The sequence below is a fragment of the Sus scrofa genome, chromosome 3 (genome assembly GCF_054392235.1).
Source record: "Sus scrofa isolate SSC_HxYL_T2T_F1_AM1 chromosome 3, Sscrofa_HxYL_maternal_Yorkshire_Landrace_v2.0, whole genome shotgun sequence".
Taxonomy (NCBI): domain Eukaryota; kingdom Metazoa; phylum Chordata; class Mammalia; order Artiodactyla; family Suidae; genus Sus; species Sus scrofa.
Genome location: NC_139385.1, coordinates 116,747,088 through 116,765,368, shown reverse-complemented (window position 1 = coordinate 116,765,368; position 18,281 = coordinate 116,747,088). Strand labels below are relative to the sequence as shown.

The window sequence follows — 18,281 nt, the reverse complement described above, 5'->3', positions numbered from 1 at the left end:
AAATATAGGACTCTTCTGAATACCCCAGGAGACACACACACACAAAAAGATGTAGCCAAGTAGCCTGGGAAATATAAACGGGAAGCTTTGATGATTCCATATGGATGGAAAAAAATCCACATATGAGAGCACTGTCTTCCTTCTAGTTCTAAGAGACATTACTATTAAACTGGCAGTTTTGTTTTCCAGTATTCTTCCTAGTTTTTAATCTCTCAATAATGCACTTGAAAATTTACTTATTCTCTAAAGTAGATGAGATGTGTCTTTTGAGAAGATGCTTCCACATCAGCTTGTGTTTGGGTATATCTGGCTGTCCTGGTTCAGTGTCTCCAGCAATCTGGCTGTAGCCAGTGTGTTGAGGAATTCTACTTACATATAACTTAAGAGTAATTTAACAGAATTTCATAACACATTCCTTTACACCATATCTAAAATCAACACATTTTTGGCACTATCACTGCTATTTTCTTGCCTGTTCTTTCTCAAAGTCTATCCTATGTATTATTAATATTATATTTTATACTTTATATAATTGCTATGATCATCTGTTTTTGTCATATTCATCCAATGAAACAGTGGGTGACAACTCAATACCTGATATTATGGCAAACTCAATACTGCCCTTATGGATATCTGGGCTCCTACACCTTTGAACTGTGCAAACAGGATAGAAAATCCCTTTAATTTATATAATTTCTTCAGTTCTCATGCATATACTGATGACTTCCACATCCATACCTCTTCAAGGATTTTAAATGCTAAATCACAAATTTCCTCCTTGAGTTGTGGGAGGGAAAAAAATGAAAGCTCTCCAAGAGTTAGTTAAGGAACACATTTTCAGTGGTGTTGCAGGTAAATTTGGAATACTGAAGAACCTTGGCCTTTTCCTCACCTTGAATAGAAATGACTCATCCATTTCCAGGTAGAAGAGCCTGAGACCCCAGGTATCCCAACTGTGCAGAAGATATGCCCCAGTGAATGGCCTATTGAAAAAGAAGAAGAAGGGGAAGGAGGAGGAGGAGCAGAAGGAGAAGAAGAAGAAGAGGAAGAAAGCAGCAGCAGTAGCAGCAGCATCAGCAGCAGCAACAGCAGCAATGATGAGTCTAGTACATGTTGACCAAATTGAGAAGGAGAGAGAGGGGCAGGACAGAGAGACATAGAGAGACAGATAGAATAAGAAGTAAGAAGAGCACCTGGGCTATACTTACCGTGTTCCCATTCCTCTATTCTGTTCACTTGGAGGAAGGAGCAAAGAAAGTACAGAGAAGCCTGGATGTGCCCTTCTAATATCCATCCTTCATAAAAAGGGAAGCCCTTTCTTTCCATGGGAGATGAGGATTATAGGAATAAATGTTCCTCAAGAAAGTATGCTCCCATCAGTTTTGCGCATTCCACACACCTACAAATCCTCATGTCTGTGAACTATCGCCACCAGATTGTCCCACAGGCAATTCCAGCTAAACATGCCCCAAACTGAAGCCATCCTCCTCAAATCCCACTTTCCTATAAGTAAGTGGTAGGTATCTTGGCAATCTCTTCTTCCTCATTCTCCTCTCTGTTCAAGAATAACATAACACATTCTATATTATCTTTTAAATATTAATGATTGAAAATGCATTGTTTTCTAGTTACAGTATTATGTATTTTATGTACATTCTCTTGCTCATTTTTTCTCCCACAACTCTGGGATAAGTAGCATAATCTCCACTTCACAAACGATAAAACAGAAAATTACAAAGGTTAAGGGTATTACTGAAGCAAAGTGCTCTCAAGTACATGATCTTAGTGAATATGGACAAGCGCCACCCACACCTGGACCCCTCTCTTGATGCACTCCCCCATCCTTTGTTATCTTTTGCCTGCAGACTATTGCAATTGCCCAGAAAATGGACTCTCTGACTTCAGATTTAATTCTTTAGAATTCATCCTCAACAAGCACTGCCTCCAGAGTGCTGTTTCTAAAATGAAAATCTGATCAAGTAAATCTTCTGCTATGAAAATTTCTTAAACTCCCCATCATGAGCAGCTGCTCCCTATCTGTCAAATCCAATCTTCTACCCCTCTCCCACACACATCCTAGGTTCTGCTGATGCTGAAAGAATTGTCGTTCCTAAGAAATGTCAGGCTCATTCCTAGCTCCTTACTTTTATAGGCGTCTTTTCTTTCCTCTGACTAAAATACAATTATCTCACCTACCCTAACCCAGCCTTTGAAAGGCAAACTCTAACTTCATTATGAGCTTAAATGTTACCCTTTGGGTGAACCCTTGCAGACTTCAACACATACCTGTCATGTACCTGCCATTTCATTACATTGCCTCGTAACTGCCACGTGGCAGGTCTGTGTGATAATGAAATCCACTTCCGAGGGTAAAGAGTCTATGTTTCTGTTGCACAAGTCCGGAATAGTGACTCCTGACACAAAATAGATGCTTAATACACACTTGTTTTCAACTGAATAAGGCATTCTATCTCTTCAGAACTGTCTTTAAGATATGTCTCATTTTTTTTTTTTTTTTTTTTTGGTCGTCTTTTGTCTTTTTAGGGCTGTACCCATGGCATATGGAAGTTCCCATGCTAAAGGTCTAATCAGAACTGTTGCTACTGGCCTATGCCAGAGCTACAGCAACCCAGATCCAAGCTGTGTCTGCAACCTACACCACAGCTCATGGCAATGCTGGATCCTTAACCCACTGAGCGAGGCCAGGGATTGAACCCACAACCTCATGGTTCCTAGTCAGATTTGTTTCCACTGCACCACTACAGGAACTCCTAAGATACTTCTCTTGGGAAGGAAGAAAGAGAGCACAATATGATATTCTACCTACCAACATTCTTCAGCTGACAGTGTGGGCTTTAAATTTAGTTGTTTATTTGAGATGCTAAGTAGAAACTAACAACAACAACAAAATGTCTTGATTCTCTTGCTTCAGGCAGGTACCCTCTATCAAGAATCACCTTCCAGGGCAAATGCCTCTTATTTCCATAAAAGCAAGCACATTTAAAAACACACAAGTGTGTATGATAATTAAATTTTGCATATACTATGAAAAGAATAAGAGACAATTGCTTAATTAGAGCTTAAGGAATTATAGAAGCCATGAAAAATAAAAATATCGGGCAAGCAGAATTTTCTAAAGGGCTGAAGTGTACACTATAAGGAAAGAAAGGAGGTATCAAATTGATGGCATCTCAGGAATGATGCATACTTTCCCTTCTAAACCTTCAAAAGGTGCTATGAAGTGGCTAGGACCTTGAGTTTCAGAGCCTTTAAATAACTACCCAACGTCACTGCTGGCAAGTGTTTTTCAGCCTTACTTGAAATTCTGCTTTCCTTCCAGTTCACTGCTTGTTCTTAAACTAGCGCCACTTACCTTAAAACCAATCCAAAGGCTTTTGTATTTAGTGGTTAACAAAGGAAGATACATATAATAAGCCATCTAAGCAAAATGTTAAATTGTAACTTCCCTAAATGCACACTTATCAAGAACAGTTAACAAGTGACCCTCATTTGCTCATAGGCTCATGCCTCAGGCATTTATGTCAGATCAATAAATATTAGATTCACTCTAGCTAAATAATAAAGTAGAATTCAGAAACTGAGGTATGGAGTAGTCTGACCCAGGATTTCTTGTTCCTTATGACTCTCATTCCAAAGGTGTTCCTGGTTCACCTTTGTTGCTCCATTTAGAATCATAGAAAATGTCTTTAGTTAGAGATCTTTGGGGAGCAATTCGGTTTTTCTATTTAATGGTTGTGGTAATTCAAAAGCCAACTAACAGAAGCTGTAAGATTTGTTAGACTAATGTGAAAATATATTTGTGTCAATTGTGGAGCAATTTATATCATTATTCACTGAAAAAATACCGTATGAATGTTTTATGAGGTCATTCTGTCCCTGACTTTTTCAGTAAGATATTCATAATCAGAAAATAAATCAGCATGCTTAAAATAAAATATGATCCAAAATGTTCTAGTGGCACTTTAGCAACAACAGAAAATAAAAGCAGAAATACTATTACTACACTTAATTGCCCCCCAATTATCCATATACCCATAAAATATCTGCACAGACAACCTCCATTCAAACATCTCATTCCAATTTAGACACAAATTTCCTTATAACACACACACACAGAGAAATAAAAATGGTGTTTTTAATCTGGAGAAAATAACTAAGAGTTACTTAGTTATCCTGTCAGCTTAGCTTCAGTGATGAAGATAAATGAAGGCTTTCCACTTCTTTCTCTTTATTTCTCAGCTATGTTGATCTTGAAGCCACTTTGTGATGATGCTTTCTTCACTGATTCTATTCAGTGATCTCCCTTTCCTCCCACTGAACAGACATTATTACTAGGTATTTGGTTTTCACTTTGGTCCAGGCCAAATCTGCCCATCGTCATGATGTAGAACCAACTCATAGGACATAATTGCAAATGAATGTTACACCTTAAGTCCAATCAGATTTTGTTTTCTGCCCATTTCCCTGAGAGCGAGTGAATAGATAGGTTCCAAGCTACAGAAGAGGCCATAAATTTTATTTTATTTATTTATATTTTTATTGATATATAGTTGATTTACATGTAAAATCTTGATATATTGGTACTCTTTGTTCGTGTGACTCTACTTGTGATACGCTCTCTTACAATATAATACATTACTCCAAACATACTGTAGCACAAACATGCTCCTAGCAAAATTATTTATAAAGGGGATCTAATTAATTTCAAGCAGATAAATAATAAAAAAGATTCTCATACAATCACAGGACACATTAGGATTTAATTAAAAAGGGTTTAGAATGAATTATTACGTCTTCCAGAAAATCTTGTATCGCAACTTTGAATTGAGTGGTAGACTACCAAATTGAGAATTTACTGAAGTATGAAAACTTGCAAAATATAGGTTAAGAATGAGGTGAAAATTGGAGTTTCTGCGTGGCATACTGGGTTAAGAATCTGACTGCAACAGCCAGGGTCTTTGTGGAGGAACAGCTTTGGTTCCAGGCCTGGGGCAGTGGTTAAAGATCCAGCATTGCTGCAGCTGTGGAGTGGGTCGCAGCTGTGGCTGGGATTCAATACCTGGCCAGGGAACTTCCACATATTATGGATGCAGTCATTAAAAAAAAAGAAAAGAAAAGAAAAGAAAAAAAACAATGAGGTGAAAATGCTTAACTAGTAATAGCTGTGTCATTGAGCAGTGGTATTTACATTCTGCTTTCACTCCATAAAATTCTGTATTTTTGCAGATATTCAGCAAAAATAAAGTGTAAACTTATGTTTACAAAATAAGTTTTATTTTTAAATAAGAAAATGGATCAACACTGCCAGAAATTACTTTAAATATAGTGCTTAAATTTTGGTTTTGCTTTTCAAGTAAAAACATTTGAAAAAAAAGTCTTGTCATTTTCTCTTTTCAAATATAGGAAATTCTCATTTCTTCCTCTATAAGTTGGCTAAGACTGTAAATGAAGAAATTCATTGGGCAGGTTGAAAAAATTTTAAATATAAATAAAATCAAGTATTTTGAAGATGCTGCTCTATTCTCAATAATAATTAAGTATTAGCATGGATATTGCCAAAAGTACTGTGAGCAAATGACTGAATTTGCTTTTAAAAAGATTCAAGTGAAATTTATAATACACCATACATGAGCTTTCTATTATATTTTACATCCTTTCTTTATATCTATGGATTATCTTTGTTTTTGCTTTTATTTTTCTTTCTTTTTTTCACCCCATGTAATATATTAAGCACATTAGGCTAAATGGAATTATTTCACAGATGAAGTTTATTAACGGGGGCATCTATAACTTTCATATGTTATGTGAGAGATTAAAAGCAATCTCTGGGAGACAGGATTAAGATGGTGGAATAGAAGGATTGGAGCTCAACTTCTCTCCTAAAAACAACAAAATTCACAACTAAAGACTGAGCACACTTCACCAAAATGGACTGGAAACCTTAAAAAAGATATCCTACTCCAGAAGAAAAAGAGGAGGCCACATCAAGAGGTAGGAGGGGCGATTTTGCAATATAAACAACCCCATACCTCCTGGGTGGGAAGTTCCACAGACTGGAAACTAACTGGTTCACAGAGACTCACCTACAGGAGTGAGAGTTCTGAGCCACACATCAAACTCCCATGTGTGGGGATCTGGCACAGGGAGAAAGAGCCCCGGAGCATCTGGCATTGAAGGCCAGTGGGGCTTCTGTGCAAGAGCTCCACAGGACTCGGGGAAACAGAGACCCCATTCTTAAAAGGCACACACAGACTTTCACGTGCACTGAGTCCCAGGGCAAAGCAAAGTCTCGAAGGGAATCTGGGTCAAGCCTGACCGCAGTTCTTGGAGGACATCCTGGGAAAACAGGGGTGAACATGGCTTGTTGTGAGGGAAGGACATTGAAAGCAAAGCTCTTGGGAATATTCAGCAGCCATGCCTTTCTTTGGAGGTGGCCATTTTGGGAAAATCTGGCCCCACCCATCAGCCAGCTGGTGAGAAGCCCCAGGGCAAACAACAAGCCAGATGGGATCACAGCCCTACCCCTCAGTAAACAGGCTACCTAAAGACCCCTCAGGCACACAGCTGCCTCTAATCCCATCCAGAGACTAAGCCTCACCCACCAGAGGGATTAGAATCGGCTCCTCCTACCAGTGGGCAGGCATCAGCCCCTCCCATCAGGAAGCCTACACCAAGCCCCCATACTGACTTCAGCCACAGGGGGGCAGACATCAGAAATAAGAGAGGCTACAACTCTATTATCTGTAAAAAGGTCACCACACCAAAAACCTATAAAAATGAAAAGACAGAGAACTATAACTCAGACGAGGGAGAAAGACAGCTAAAGCCATGAAAAGATTCTCAGCCTCCAGGAAAAAGACTTTAGACTGTTGATGCTGAAGAAGATGCAAGACATTGGAAATAAACTGGAGGCAAAGATGGATACTTACAGGAATCATTGACCAAAGAGATACAAGATATAAAATTTAAACAAGAAGAGATGCAAAATACCATCACTGAAATAAAAAATTCACTAGAAGCAGCTAACAGCAGAATACAGGAGGCAGAAGAACGAATAAGCAAGGTGAAGGACAGATTAGTGGAAATTACAGATGCAGAACAGAAAAGAGAAAAAAGATTGAAAACAAATGAAGAGAGTCTCAGAGAACTCTGGGACAATGTGAAATGCACCAACATCCATATTATAGGGGTGCCAGAAGGAGAAGAGAGAGAGAGAAGGGGACAGAAAAAAATATTCCAAGAGATAATAGCCAAAAACTTCCCTAACATGGGGAAGGAATCACTCACTCAAATCCAGGAAGCACAACAAGTACCATACAAAATGAACCCAAGGAGGAACACCCCAAGACATATATTAATCAAACTGACCAAAATTAAAGACAAAGAGAAAATCTTGAAAGCAGCTAGGGAAAAGAAACAAATAACATACAAAGGAACCCCAGTAAGGCTATTGGCAGATTTTTCAACAGAAACTCTGCAGGCCAGAAAGGAGTGGCATGATATACTCAATGTGATGAAAGAAAAAAACCTCCAACCAAGATTACTCTACCCAGCAAGGCTCTCGTTCAGATTTGAAGGAGAAATCAAAACCTTCTCAGATAAGCAAAAGCTGAGAGAATTCAGCAACACTAAACCAGCCTTACAACAAATACTAAAGGAACTTCTATAGGCAGAAAAGAACAAGAGAAGAAGGAAAGGAAAAAGAGCAGCAAAAACAAATCCAAATTAATTAATAAAATGGCAATAAGAACATACATATCAAGAATTACCTTAAATGTGAATGGACTAAACGCCCCAACCAAAAGACAGACTTGCTGAATGGATACGAAAACAAGACCCATATATATGCATCTTCAAGACACCCACTTCACTTCTAGGGACACATACAAATTGAAAGTGAGAGGATGGAAGAAAATATTTCATGCAAACGGGGATCAAAAGAAAGCTAGAGTAGCAATACTCACATCAGACAAAACTGAATTTAAAATGAAGGATATTTTCAGGGACAAAGAAGGACATTACATAATGATCAAAGGATCAATCCAAGAAGATGTTATAACAATTTTAAATACCTACGCACCCAACACAGGTTCACCACAATATATAAGGTAACTGCTAACAACCTTAAAAGGAGAAATTGACAATAACACAATCATAGTGGGGGACTTTAACACCCCACTTACAGCAATGGACAGATCAACCAGACAGAAAATCAATAAGGAAACACAGGCCCTGAATGAAGCATTAAACCAGATGGACTTAATAGATATTTATAGGATATTCCATCCAAAAGCAACAGAATACACATTCTTCTCAAGTGCACATGGAACATTCTCTAAGATTGACCATATCCTGGGCTACAAATCCAACCTCAGTAACTTTAAGAAAATTAAAATCATATCAAGCATCTTTTCCGACCACAATGCTATATGACTTGAAATCAACAACAAGAAAAAAACTGCAAAAAACACAAACACGTGGAGACTCAACAACATGCTACTAAACAACCAGTGGATCACTGAAGAAATCAAAGAGAAAATTAAAAAATACCTAGCAGCAAATGACAACGAAGATACTACACTCCAAAACCTATGGGATGCAGCAAAAGCCGTTCTAAGAGGAACGTTTAGAGCAATACAAGCCCACCTCAGGAAACAAGAAAAAGCCCAAATAAACAAGCTAACTTTACATCTAAAGCAGCTTGAAAGAGAAGAACAGAAAAGACCTAAAGTTAGTAGAAGGAAAGCAATCATAAACATCAGAGCAGAAATCAATGAAATAGAAACAAATAAAACCATAGAAAAGATCAATGAAATGAAAAGCTGGTTCTTTGAAAAGATCAACAAAATTGATAAACCCCTAGCCAGACTTATCAAGCAAAAAAGAGAGAGGACTCAAATCAATAAAATTAGAAATGAAAAAGGAGAAGTAACAACAGACACCACAGAAATACAAAGGATCATAAGAGACCACTATATGCAACTAGATGCCAATAAAATGGAAAACCTAGAAGAAATGGACAAATTCTTAGAAAAGTAAAATCTTCCAAGACTAAAACAAGATGAAATAGAAAAGATGAATGGACTAATCACAAGCACTGAAACTGAAACTGTGATTAAAAAACTTCCAACAAACAAAAGTCCAGGACCAGACGGCTTCACAGGCAAATTCTACCAAACATTTAGGGAATAGCTAATACCTACCCTTATGAAACTATTTCAAAAAATTGCAGAGGAAGGGATATGCCCAAACTCATTCTATGAGGCCACCATCACCCCGGTACCAAAACCAGACTCCACAAAAAAAGAAAACTACTGGCCAATATCACTGATGAACATCGATGCAAAAATCCTCAACAAAATACTAGCAAACCACATCCAACAATACATTAAAAGGATTGTACATCATGATCAAGTGGGATTATCCCAGGGATGCAAGGGTTCTTCAATATCCGCAAATCCATCAGTGTGATACACCACATTAACAAACTGAAGAATAAAAACCATATGATCCTCTCATATTGATATACTTATTCAGAATTTAAAATGAATAAACTACTGATACATGTTATTACTCAGATAAATCTGAGAAAAAAAATATTATGTGAAAGAAGCCAGATACAAAAGACTAGGTATTATGTGATTTCATTGATATAGAAAGTCTAGAAAACACAAATTTATAGAAGCAGAAAGCAGGTCAATGATTTCCTAGTGCTATGACTGGGAGTGAAGGTCAACTGCAAACTGGATCAAGCAAATATTTCGAGCTGATGGAAACACTAAGACTGAATTACGGTAATGGATGTATAACTCCATTTACTAAAATCATTTAATTGTGTACTTAGAATGAGCTAATTTTATTATATGTAAATTATAAAAAAGCTGTTTAAATATATGCCTATATATAATCTAACATTACTTGCACACAGAGAAAATTGTACCCAAGCACACATGCAACTTGTTTATCTGGAATAGATCATAAGAAACATAACAGTGGTTACATTTTGAAGAAAAAAAATGTGCTTCCGAGAGACTTCCCCTAATTATTTTAAACTTTATACATGAGTTGAATTTATCAATTAAGTTTTACACAAACTTAAGTATAAGTTTATACAAATGTGTAAATGTGTGTCTTTTTATTTAAATGTGAAGATGAGCAGAGAGATTTGACAATGCTGACCTCATTTGGAGTGATGCAGCCACAAGCTAAGAAATGCTTGAAACTACCAGAAGCTGGAAAAAGCAAGGAAGTTATTTGCCCCTAGAGCATCCAGAGTGAGTATGGTCCTGCTGACACCTTCATTTTGGCCCTGTGAAAATTATTTCCACCTTCTGGCCTCCAGGACTATAAGAAAATCAATGTTTTAAGCTGTCAATTTTGTGGTACTTTGTTAGAACAGCCACAGGAAATTAAGATAATCCTCTTGGGACAATGAACAAACTAAATAACGGGTAAGGAACTCGTATTCCTTACTTTCAGTGGGCTGGAGGTAGAACTGCCTGGCTTTGTTGACTTGTCTTTGCAAGCTGCTGAGTAGTGATCAGAGTAAGGGCAGTCACGATAGAAAACTAATACGGCTTTGTAGTGCATTTTAGAAATGGCCAGCGAAACTGCATTAACATATCCATGAGACAATCGGGCCCTTAGTGTATCGATGAGTTATGCTTCTTGCTAGGTCTAAGGTGGCAAAATGCAAGGACAGAATGAAATAGGAAGAAGAGGGAAAAGAGGGATGGATATAGCCAACACCGTAATTAGTGGGAAAGATTAAAACCCAGAGAACTGCAGAGGAACAAAGTGGAACCAGAGTCCTAATGTATATGAAATTGAGTCATGCATTCATTATTATCTACCACTGAACAAATATTCACTAAGCATGTATTCAGACCACTGTGGTAGAAAGACTAAAGACCCTATAGCAAGCAAGATAGGCATAGCCCCCACTTTCATGAAAATTACATCAAATTTTAGAAGACCCACAGTAAGTATCCAATTATCTTTATTTATTTTTGTCTTTTTCTAGGGCCACACCCGTGGCCTATGGAGGTTCCCAGGCTAGGGGTCTAATCAGAGCTATAGCCACAAGCCTACACCAGAGCAGCAACGTGGGATCCGAGCTGCATCTGTGACCTACACCACAGCTCACGGCAACACAGAATCCTTAACCCACTGAGGGAGGCCAGGGATCAGCTCATGTTCCTAGTCGGATTCGTTAACCACTGAGCCATGACAGGAATTCCCAAGTATCCAATTATCACATTAGTAAGCTCTCGAGGCAGGGACCATGTTTATAACAATTTTCCTAATAAATCCATCACCCTTCTCTTTCTTATCCCTCAAAAGGCTGCCTAAAGTTAACTTTTATCCAAAGATTAGGATAAAATTTACCTACTCTCTGAGATTTTTCCTAACTATTCTCCCAGGTAGAATTGATTGCCCTCTGAGACCCCACTGTGCTCTAAAGTAATTAATATGGCATGGGTTACATTCTGCTGAATTCTACCATATTCTTCCACTGCATTTATTTTTCACATGTCTAGCTCTTATTAAACTGTAAGTCTACACCCCAATACTGACAAGATCAGATTGAGTAGTCACCTTTGAGTCTCCAGCACATAGTAACAAAACCTAGCACAAAGGAGAGAATTAGATGAATTAGTTAAGAGCAACTGATGAATTCGTTAAGGAACAAAATATTTTTAAGGTTCCAGGCTAAAGTTTGCACAGCAAAGTATTAACTCAAGGCCCAAAGATAGGCAAATAGGAGTCAGAAATAAGATAAAATTTACTGTAATTGAGTCACAGACTCATCTACTGTTGTGATATGTGAGGTGTCATTAGTCATTAAGAGTCATTGTATGACATTAAAATATTATAAATATACTCCAGCAGGGTCTTGTCCAAAAAAGGGACAGCTTAACCAATGCTTTTTTTTTTTTTTTTTTTTTTTTTTTTTTGCCTTTTTAGGGCCAAACCCTCAGCATATGAAGGTTTCCAGGTTCGGGGTCTAACCGGAGCTACAGCTGTTGGTCTACACACCACAGCCACAGCAAGGCAGGATCCAAGCCATGTCTCCAACCTACACCACAGCTCAGGGCAATGACAAATCCTTAACCCACTGAGTGAGGTCAGGAATCAAACCTGCATCCTTATGGCTGCTAGTCAGATTTGTTTCTGCTGAGCCAGTACAGGAACTCCCCATTGCTTATTATATGCCAAGCGACAGGGATACAGAAATGACAGAAATGTGGGCTGTTCAGTTCAGTTGCTGAGCAATACTCGGAAGAGATAAGTAAAAAAAATCACATCTTAATATATAATGATAGGCAAGTAGAAGGAAGGAGCTGGATTGGAAGAATAATTTAGAAAGTTCCTTAAATAGTATTTATTTTTACTATTCCCAAGGATTCTGAAAATTTTTTATTTCATATTTTTTTGTCTTTTTGTCTTTTTAGGGCCACACCCGTAGCATATGGAGGTTCCCAGGGTAGAGGTCCAATCGGAGCTGTAGCTGCAGGCCTATACCAGAGCCACAACAACGTGGAATCAGAGCCGAGTCTGCGACCTACACCACAGCTCACGGCAATGCCAGATCCTTAACCCACTGAGCAAGGCCTGGGATCTTGTCCTCTTGGATGCTAGTTGGGATCGTTAACCGCTGAGCCACAATGGGAACTCCTTTTATTTTTTATTTAAAAAGTTTTTTTTTTTTAATTTTTTGCTATTTCTTGGTCCGCTTCCGCGGCATATGGAGATTCCCAGGCTAGGGGTCTAATCGGAGCCATAGCCACCACTCTACGCCAGAGCCACAGCAACGCAGGATCTGAGGCGTGTCTGCAACCTACACCACAGCTCATGGCAACGCCAGATCATCAACCCACTGAGCAAGGGCAGGGACCGAACCCGCAACCTCATGGTTCCTAGTCGGATTCGTTAACCACTGCGCCACGACAGGAACTCCTATTTAAAAAGTTTTTTAATCCATGTTTGATTTTACTAGAGAATGTCACCTTGTTTTCTTATTAGCATCAAGTTCTTTACAAGTAGCCTGGGACACTGCTAATCAGAAGAACCACAGTAACTACATCTAAAAAGCAGACTATAATGTAACTTATTAAAGATAATACCTATTGTAATTCCTCTTGTCTGAGTATTGGGAAATGTGCCAACCACTCCTTTTGGCTGTGAGAAGTGTTCCCAGATGGCAGAATAAATTCTCCAGTGACAAAACAAAGACTTAAGTCCCAATTACTAAATTTTTTGGTGAAAAATCCCTGTCTCTTAAACAATACACTTTCCACGCAGTTATTGAAGGAAGAAATGTGGACTCATCTTTGACCATGTTTCTCCATCACTTCTCACATTCAGACTCAGAGAGAAAGAATCCCTCTTTCTTCGAAACCTTGTTTTCTTGAAAAGGCTTTCCTGTTATTTCCAGGCAGGTGCAGAATTTTCATTATCATTTCCAGTCCAACATTTCAGTGCCTCCATTGGTTCCTCTTCACAGGGAAAAGAGACACCTTAGTCAATTGGTGAAGTAGGCAGAATCCTAGGCTTTATTATTCTATTAAGTGGTTAATTAACATGTTGAAAAACACTGCTCAGGCATGGTCCTCCCTCATAATATTTGCTCTATTTCACTCTTCTTGATCTCTTAGGTCTAACTGTGCCCAGTTATGACAGATTCATCTTATTCCATGTGAGGGACATTCAAGAAAACCCTTGCTCTAGAAGGTCTGTTTAAGATTGTTCTCTTGGTGCAGCATCTCTAACTCTGGTTAAGTCAGTCATGTCAGTTCTTCCCTCATCCTATTCCTTTATTTGAGAGTAAAAACAAAATCAAGAATCATCATTTAATCCTTGCCTCATTCTCTTATTTTACTTCTTATGGAGTCTTATACTTTGCATACTGAAGCAGGTATTTCATTTTAAGCTCCATATGTGTCTGTGTGATTACTCTGTCTTGGTTTAAGAAATAGGTTGGAGGAATAGGTAGCAATTTATTAGATTGCATCAACAGTATATATGGGCATACTGCTGGGCTGATATACATATGTATGTGTATCAGCAGTATATTAGTCCTATTAATTCTATGCTACAAACATTATATATCCTTTTATTTTCTGGGGTTTTCTTTTGTCATATTTTGAGGTAACAGTGTCTCCAGTTTGAATTACTACAATAATCAGTCTCCAGTCTTTTCTACTATTCGCTCCTATACTGATAAGAACAGATACTATGCTTGATCTTAGCCAAAAGGCCAAGAAGCAACTATTCGCCCCTATAGACCTCATGTACTTTGTGAGACATATCTTGTTTCATGAACCAGCTTCATGGGCGTGTGAGATATCAATTCACATAGGCCCTGCACTGAGAAGGGTCCTCCCCTATAAACTATCAGTATGAATTATAAACGATACTTTATTATATTTGAACATTATTGTTTATATATTCCATTAAAGGAAAATCTTGCTATCTTATTCATGTGTTTTTGCAACTAATATTTATTTACTTCAGTGTCAGTGGTTGGCCAATACAGGGAAGAAAGCGCTCCCCTGCAAAAGGAGACAGCAGGGTGCCTTGGTCATTTGTGCTTCCTAGAACTCCATTAGTAACTTTCAGTCTGCATTCTAAGCAAGTTGTGGTTCAAAAAGAAAGCTTGCTCTCTTGGGGCTGCCAGTGTCTTCTCTTATTAAGTTGTAGAATTAACATACTTAGCTTTAGACTCACTTTGAATCTCACTGAAATTCCATGTATAATGGAGCTGATGGTATTTTATGCTCATGCTGTATATGAATGAAGCAGCGAGGAAGAGAGGGCACAATATTTTGCATGTTTATTTTCTGCCCGCATGAATGATTTAAGAATTTAACTTAAGAAACTGGTATAAGTCGTGGCTAACCCAAAGAAAAATAGAAGGGAAATGAGATATATGAGAGATCTATTACAAGAGATTGATGTATACATTTGTGGGGATTGGATAAACAAGGCTGAAATCCACAGGGCAAGCTCCCAGAAAGGGCAAGAAGGCACTTTGGGGCATAAACTGGAGATCTTATTCAGGGATAGGATTTCTTCTTCTTCAAGGAAGTCTCAGCTAGCTCTTCTCCTAACACATTTCAACTGGTCAAATCAGAACAAACGTTCTTCCATAAAATCACCTAACTACAGACTTCAATCATGTTATAAAATACCTTCAAAGAATGAGCAACTGGAGGCTGTTGCCTATCCAAGTTTATATATAAAACATCCTTTATTCTCTTTTATTCTTTAACTTTTCTGCTCCTCTAAGTAATTTCAAATACTCTCTCTTAAAGTTTGCTGATTCTTTCTTTTGCTTGATCCAGTATGTTTTGGAACACTTCTACTAAATTTTTCAATTCAGTTATTATATTCTTCAGCTCCAAAATTAGTGCTTAGTTGATTTTTGTATTTTTCCTCTTTGTTGATATTACATTTTCTCTCAGGCATCATTTTCCTGTGCATGTTGAGAACTTTATGACAGTTATTTTGAATTCTTTGTCAGAAAATTCATAAACTTCCATTTCTTTAGGGTCAGTTTCAGAAGATTTACTTTATTCCTTTAATTGGGTCATGTTTCCTGCCTCTTCGTGTGCTTTGCCACTTTGTTTTGGAATCTGCAGATGTGAAAGAATAGCCACCTCTACCAGGTTTTATGGTCTGGTTTTGTACAGAGAAAGACTTTCACTAATCAACACAGTTAGAGATTCTCCTGGCATCCTAAATCTTTCCTGTTGATGCGTCTTCTCTGGACCAATGCCTGTAAATTCCCAGTTAGAGGAATTTGTGGGTTTCCTTTTTCAGGCGCTCCTAATCTCTTGCTCCCTTTTGTGTCTGTGTGCAGTTCTGCAGGTTCTCTGAAGCTACAGCCCACCCAGGTCTCTTTTGTTCTCAACAGCATCCAGACTTCTGCAATATCCTGGGTACCATCAGTGTGGAAAGTCAGACAAGACAGAAACCAGTTTTTCAGGTCACCCCTCTGAAAAGCTAGAATGTTTGTCAGGTGCTCCACTTTTCTCTTTCTACCCTGAGAGGGAGGTCGCCTAGCTATATTAGGTCTCTGTTCTACCACAGGTCCTCTGGAGCACCCGCAAGCTACCCAGAGTTTTTTTGTTCTCAGTTGCATCCCAGGCCTCTAGAGTATGCAGTTCCCTTCAGTGTCCCAGTACAGGTGAGACAAAAACCAAGTCTTTGGGCAGCTCTTCTAAAACACTGGAGCATTAGATGCAGACTCTCTTTCCCTTCCTCAGGGAGTAGTCAAAAGTTTGGGATTTCTTCTCACTCATTCCACCCTGACCTGAGGAGAGGAACTATGGAGAGTATATGTTAGTTCAAATCATTGCTTTTGGAGTCAGTTACCCCCAACATACACCCTTTCCTGTCAGCACTTTGAATCAAGAAAAACAAAAACAAGTCCCTCAGGCAAACACCTTAAATGTCTGAATGTTGGACTTAACGTTTCAATATTTTCTTTTCCTTCTCAGGGAGAAAGAGGAGTTGGGAATTTTCTCCCAACTGCACCATGATGATACTAGGAGGAACAAGTATAATGACTTGGCATTTCTTACCGATTTCAATGTGGCTGGTTTCACCCTTGCCTTGGGTGCAGGACCCTCTCAACTGGTTTCTGAACTTATCACTAAGTGAATTTGTCTGTATATGATTGAGCCGGTGTCTCCATGGGAAGAAGGAGGGTCTGGGGTTTACTATTCTATCAGAAGATGATAGAATAGTAAACCCTCCTATTAATGATGTAACCCTCCTATTAAGAATTTTTTTTTTTTTTTGTCTTTTTGTTATTTCTTGGGCCGCTCCCACGGCATATGGAGGTTCCCAGGCTAGGGGTCGAATCGGAGCTGTAGCCACTGGCCTACACCAGAGCCACAGTAACGTGGGATCCGAGCCGCGTCTGCAACCTACACCACAGCTCACGGCAACGCCGGATCGTTAACCCACTGAGCAAGGGCAGGGACCGAACCCGCAACCTCATGGTTCCTAGTGGGATTCGTTAACCACTGCGCCACCACGGGAACTCCCTATTAAGAATTTTAAAAGTAAAATTTTAGAAGCTTCCTCTCTAAATCCAGAATATTAAAGATAAAGATGAGATTTTCACTATTTTTCATCTATACTGTATTTTATTAGAACAAAAATAACTCATTATTTGAAAAAGAAAGAATTGTCTATGTAGAACCTCCCTTCTAGTCTAATAAAACAGATTATTAGAAAAAGAGAGTTTGGCAAAGTAGACAGATAATGTAATTATTCCATGGAATTTATTTGCATTTCTGTATACATCAGCTACAATTAGAATACATAAATAATCTGATACTTGTAAAACAAGCCACCCTAAAATTTAGGTTTAAAAAAACAATCATCATTTTTTTTTTTTTGGTTTGTTTATAAATCTATAATTTTGGCAGAATTTTCTGTGGAGAGCCTGCCTTTTCTCCATGTGGCATCTGTTGAAGCGGCTTTATTGAGATATGGAGGATCTACGTTCAAGATGACCATTTGGAGCTCAATGCTCACCCTAGGCTACAATCTAATTTCCTCTACACATGGTCCTTTCTGTGGGCTGCCTGGACTTCCTCATGAAATGGTGGCTGGGCTCCAAGTGCTGAGTATCCAAAGAACACAAAGCAGAGAAAAATTACATTTTTATAAAAACCTCAGATGTTACTTAGTGTCATTTCAGCGAACTTTATGGCTTAAGGCAGTCCTCCCTGTTGCAAAGATAAGGAACATAAATGCCAATCACACTGGAGGAAATGCGTGCTGAAGAGAAGTAAAACATAAGGAAATAAAGTGGTTGTTTTTAGAAAATGCGATCTGCTTTAAAAAGAAAAAAGGTATCATTGTGATAGCAATAAAAATGGAAAGTTATACCATGCTAATTAATGAGAAGATTCAACAGCATAAAAATAACCATATTCTCCTAACTTAATTCTAATTTCACCAATCAAAACCACTACAGGATTTTGAGGTACATGTAGAAATAATTTTATAATTTATTTCGAAGAATAATAATCTCAAAATGGTCATGTCAGAAAGAGGAGAGGAAATTTTGCCCTACATATAAAAGGGATTATTTTAAATAAAGTTTTAGTAAAGATATGACATTTGTGTGGAAATATATTACCCTATGTAACAGAATAGAGAGCCCAGAAAAAGTTCCAACATACATGAAAAATTTATACATAATTAATGTGATTGAGGAAGTAAAGAACTAAATGATA

At 38.2% G+C, this 18,281-nt stretch overlaps 1 long non-coding RNA gene and 1 pseudogene across 1 annotated transcript in view; both read right to left on the bottom strand.

Annotated features, from left to right (window-relative positions):
• Window positions 1-18,281, bottom strand: part of LOC106509856 (uncharacterized) — a 967,706-nt gene that overhangs the window by 303,411 nt on the left and 646,014 nt on the right. The gene's annotated exons all lie outside the window — the stretch shown is intronic.
• LOC146404883 (U2 spliceosomal RNA) lies at window positions 14,168-14,293 on the bottom strand (annotated as a pseudogene).